Source organism: Cricetulus griseus, chromosome 4 (genome assembly GCF_003668045.3).
Source record: "Cricetulus griseus strain 17A/GY chromosome 4, alternate assembly CriGri-PICRH-1.0, whole genome shotgun sequence".
NCBI classification, from domain to species: domain Eukaryota; kingdom Metazoa; phylum Chordata; class Mammalia; order Rodentia; family Cricetidae; genus Cricetulus; species Cricetulus griseus.
In genome coordinates, this window is record NC_048597.1 from 168,731,633 (window position 1) to 168,737,160 (window position 5,528).

At 43.3% G+C, this 5,528-nt stretch overlaps 1 pseudogene; it reads left to right on the forward strand.

The window, feature by feature from the left end:
* The first annotated feature begins 4,267 nt into the window (after positions 1-4,267).
* Positions 4,268-5,275, forward strand: LOC100762700 (annotated as a pseudogene).
* The last annotated feature ends 253 nt before the right edge of the window (positions 5,276-5,528 follow it).

Sequence of the window (5,528 nt, forward strand, 5' to 3'; positions counted from 1 at the left end):
CTTTGACACACCATTTCAAAGACATGCTAGACTCTGTACTTAAAAATTTCCCAACACAGTGTGTCAGATTCTGTGTTTGTTGCAAGAGTGTGGGCAAAGGAAGCAGATATATAGATCTCCGTCCACTCACTGTATACATACTATCAGACCTGACTGAAGTGTGACACTTGACCTCGTTTCTTAACCACCTGGTGTTTCAGGATGTTTCTGATGTGAGGCATTGGTAAGGAGGATTTGGGTTAAGGGGAGCTAGCACTGTTTATCCTGCTCCCAGATGGTCTGTGTATGGCAGGTGATTGTAGGGTAGACTTTGATAAGGAAGGGGACGATATGGAAGGTACATGCACAGTCTAGCACAGCCTCTGCAGTTCTCTCAGCTGGGCTTAAGCCAGGCTACACAGACAGTTCTGAGGTAATGGTCATCAGAAATTGGGTTTGAGGACATAGTTCATTACATGACCAGAGCACCACACCTCTTGTTCTGTCAGTTGATGTCAGGGTTTGGCCGACGTTTCTCAACTGAAGGGAACTGTCATTTTGTCTTAACCATCATGTGCCAGCTGATTTAGACTGACTTGGAACCTTAGTCATTGTGTGGTCTCTTCCCAGTGTGGTCATCTTGTCATCATGCACATTCACTGAGTGACAGCTAGCAGAGAGTGTGAAGGTGGAACTCCCCAAATTTCTTCACACCAATGACTTTGGAGGACTTGGTCACTTCCTTGTCATGGATGGAAAAACAGGACCTCCATGCCCATCTTAATATTTCCCAGTCAGCTGGTTAGGTTGCAGTGACCGGAAGGTAATGAAGAGAGGATGTTCCCTGAGGGGAGAGGCAGCAGGTATAGTTAGCACCTTACATTTCTCCCTCCCTTCAGTTGATATGTGTTTTCCTTGAACTGGAAACGTCATGATTATGTAAAAGGATGAAGAGAAGAGTCAGTGTGCCCTGTGTCAGCACCACATCAACACCATCTCTGGTCTGCCATTAAGGTCTTCATGACTCTTTGGCACTTAGCAGACTTCACAGAGCATGTCTGTGGAGTTTGTTCTTTTATTTAAGGCTTTACATCCATCGGGTTTCAGTTGCTGTTTTTCTCTGTTGTTCTGTTTTGATTTGATGTTGATGTCTTTTTGGTTCATTGGGGTTAATAATTAGTCCTCAGGAAAAGTGTCATCTTTCACTGAATGGAGTAGTGAGGAATTGCACGAATTTACCTGTATTCAAGTATCAGTTAAAGCTATTTGCATGTGGTCACCTGGTACCATGCCCACAGCACAGTCACACTGCTCTGCCCTGTCTACTGTTCCACCCATATACACTGAGCCTTCCCTACACTGACCATGGAGTGCATGTGTGAAGTGTTCACTCAACTGTGTGATTTGACAGAAGCATCACTGGAAACAGATGAGTGTACTTCAAGAAAGTAATGACAGCATTGTTCAAAGACAGAGAAAGCAGTTGTAGTTTTTCCTGTTTTTCTTCGTTGGATTCAGCACACTTAACTTTTTCTCCTTGTGATGGCATTCCAGTTTGGACCATGATAAAGAAACTGCAGTTTACCAGGAAAGATTCTTCGCAGCAGCGTGCGCTCAACACACCACAGCATCCTCCTGAAAGAAAACAGCAATTCATCATCGTGGAAGAAGAAGGTACTCTCAAAATGGAATGATCCTGTGAGCCACTCACAGTAGTAGCAGTGGACCCTGAATCTCACAAGTAAAACAGATATTGTCTAATACTGCCCTTCACTGGATGAAAGTGTGACTTTGCCTAGCTCATCATAGAACAACCAACAAAGACTTGTTGAATGCATTTAAATGTTCATTTAGCTTCTCATTGACTACTATGAGGCAGAAAAAACTGAGTTCTCATAGGAAGCGATGTGGCTTCACCTGCTCTAGACAGCATCATGAGTGTGAACCCTCTCTCTACCAACTTTCTTCCAGACCATGAGAAGGTTCAGGACATCAAAAACCAAGATGATGATCAGGATGAACGGGCAAATGTGAAGAGCTTCCAGAGCAAGGAGGGGGTTATGGGTATGTACTGGCCTTCTTAGTAGATAAGGGGGACAGAGCACAGGAGGAGTTGCATGTTTCCTTCTCCCAAAGAGGCAGAGGGAATGGGAAAGTAAATTATTTAGACTCCCTAGTTGAGGTAGTGAGACTCTATGACCAAAGGGCCAACAAAAACCAATCTGAGATAGATGGGGTTTATTCTGTATTGTGCTTCAAGACTGTCATTTCCTTGTGGTGGTGAAGACATGGCAGTGGGCAGAAAAAACATGGCAAGAGGTCTAAAGAGACGACTGGTCACATTGCATCCATATTCAGAAAGCAGAGCATAAAAAGAATTAGAGCTCAAATCTTTAACATCTAGTTTGCTTACTGGTTTACCCTTCTTGTAGATTCTACCTTTTAAAGGTTCCAAACTTGTCGTTACAATACCACTAGCTAAGTTCAGACACAAGGGTTGTAGGGGACACTCATCCTTCAAAACCAAAACATAAGCTACTTGTTTTATGACCTTGTATGTATTGACCATCTCACATCACATAAAGGAATCTTGGTAGAAACACAATGAGTCATTTTCTCTGGGAATGTGGTTTTATCACCTTTCTTCCATTGAAGAAGATAGTATGTTCCCAGTACTTACTACCTTTTCATTCTCATAGCATTTTTATTATTTACTAATTTATTTATTTTTATTTTATTCTTTTATTAGTTCAAATTAGGAACAAGTTTGCTTCACATGTCAATCCCTTCTCCTTCTCCCTCCCCTCCACCCCAACATCCTACCTGCCCCTAGCCATCCCCTCTCCACACCCTAGGCAGGGTAAGGCCCTCAAAAGGGGCTCCCCAAAGTCTACCATATCATCCTGGGCCAGGCCTAGGCCCTTCCCCATGTTACTTTCATAATTGTTACCTCTATTTGGATCACCAGTGTGAAATCCGCAATATTTTGTTACATCGGGGAAACCACAGACAATTCACATATATCAAGGGAAGAAAAATGGGGGTGGTAGTTTAAAATTATTTTGTATGTCAAATGGCACACAAACTGAGTGGAAACTCTGACTATGTTTTGGGAAAATAATTAGGCTTTCATCAATAAATCCTTGATCCTGTTCCCTCTTTATCCTCAAGAAAGGCCAGGTGGAGAGCTTCAGGCAATGCAGTGCTTGCCGTTCCTGTACAAGAATTTTCCCATGACTTGGCCATTGGCTACATGGAGAGGCACTCATGTTGGTGAGGTGTGGTATTGTGAATGTAATTGGCCCCCACAAGGTCATAGGGAGTGGCATTGTTAGGAGGTATGCTTTTGGAGGAGTAAGTGTGATCTCCTTGCAGGAAGAGTGTCACTGTGGGGTTGGGCTTCAGGTCTCCTTTGCTCAAACTTTCCTCAGTTTGTCATTCAGGACCAGTTCCTGTTTCCTGCACATCAAGATGTATTAATTCCCAGCTCCTTCTCCAACAGCATGTCTTCCTGCTTTAACCATGTCCTATCATGATGATAATAGAATAAATCTCTGAAAGTGTAAGCCACCCAATTACATGTTTTTCTTTATAAAAATTGCTATGGTCATGATGTCTATTCACAGAAATAGAACTCCTAAGAAGGACAGAAGTTGTAACCAGGGACGGGCATACTGCTGTGACAGGCCTGACCATATTTTTCTTTGTAGGAATATGAAGCTTGGGACTGGGTGGTTAGAAAAGCAGTTGAACACTTTAATTACTGCTTGTTAGACCATCCTAGTAGGAACATGGAAGACAATGTTGTTGAATGTGATTTGATGAACTGTGGGAGCTGAGTCAAGGGGCTTCGGTGAAAAGGAATATTATATGTGGCCTAGAGATCATTCTTGGGATATTTTGGTGAAGATGGTGCCTACTTTTTGCCTTGTCCAAAGAGTCTGCCTGAGGCTAAAGTGAAGAGGTTTGGATTATTCCACTGGTAGTGAAAAACTCAGAAGAGCCTAGTATAGACTTTCATGTGGTTATGAGTGTTCATGCTTAAAAAGATTTATAATGAAAAGGAGCAAGCTCTGCAGGAAAAATACAAAATGTACAATTTGAGGAGAAATGGAGCACCAGGAAGTAAAATGTAGCTATTTCCATGTTCAAAGAGGTACACAGAATTAGAAATGGAATAAAGGGATTGGTGACCTTGTAGCAAGATCACACCTAGCTGTTTCCAACTTGTGAAAAACAATTATAAAAGCTTAAAGCCAAGAGGGAGCTCTGGGTTTCTATTGTAAGGTTCACGAAGAGAAGCAGTGTCACCAAGTACTGTCAGTCATGTTCTCTTTCAACATGTTTGACCACCCAATTCCCCGGGTCTTCCAGAACCGCTTCTCTACGCAGTACCGCTGCTTCTCCGCGTCTATGCTAGCAGGGCCTAATGACAGGTCAGATGTGGAGAAAGGAGGGAAGATAATTATGCCGCCCTCTGTCCTCGATCAACTCAGCCGGCTCAGCATTACCTGTCCTATGTTTAAATTGACCAATAAGAACTCAGACCGAATGACATACTGCGGTGTACTGGAATTTGTTGCTGATGAAGGCATCTGTTACCTCCTCCACTGGTTGATGCAGAATTTGCTGTTGGAAGAATGAGGCCTGGTTCAGGTGGAGAGCATCAACTTTCAAGTGGCTGCCTACTCTAAGTTCCAGCCTCAGAGCCCGGACTTCCTGGATATCACCAACCCTAAAGCAGCGTTAGAAAATGCATTGAGAAACTTTGCCTGTCTGACCACTGGAGATGTGATTGCTATCAATTACAATGAAAAGATCTATGAACTGCGGGTGATGGAGACCAAACCTGACAAGGCTGTGTCCATTATTGAATGTGACATGAATGTAGATTTTGATGCTCCCTTGGGCTACAAAGAACCAGAAAGACCAGTGCAGCATGAGGAGTCAATAGAGGGAGAAAAGCTGACCACAGTGGCTGTACTGGAGAGGTGGGCTTCCGTGCCTTCTCTGGTTCTGGGAATAGACGGAATGGAAGGAAGGAAGGGGTTGAGCCAGTCCCTCCCCCATCAAGCCAGGAGACATTAAAAGAGGGATTCCTAACTACGAATTTAAGCTTGGTAAGATCACTTTTATCAGAAATTCACGCCCATTGGTCAAAAAGGTTGAAGAGGATGAAGCTGGGGGCAGATTCATTGCTTTCTTAGGAGAAAGACAGTCACTGCGGAAGAAGGGAAGAAAGCCCCAAGTCCAAAACTGTTGGCTGACTGGAAAATAAAAGATCCGTTTGCAACAACAACAACAACAACAACAAGCTTAGCGCCTGTTGTGGTGGTCTATGTCTTAATCCTTACACTCCAGAGTTAGAGTGAAGTGGATCCCTGAGTTTGAGGTCAGCCTAGTACAGCCTAGTTTAGGTTCTAGTACAGCCAAGTTTAGGAAGTGAAGGAACCATCAAAAACAGAAAGCTGGTGAAGATGTAATTAAAAGATCTCTGATTCAAGGCCAGACTGGTATCTATCAAGTTCCAGGACAGCCAATATAGGCAG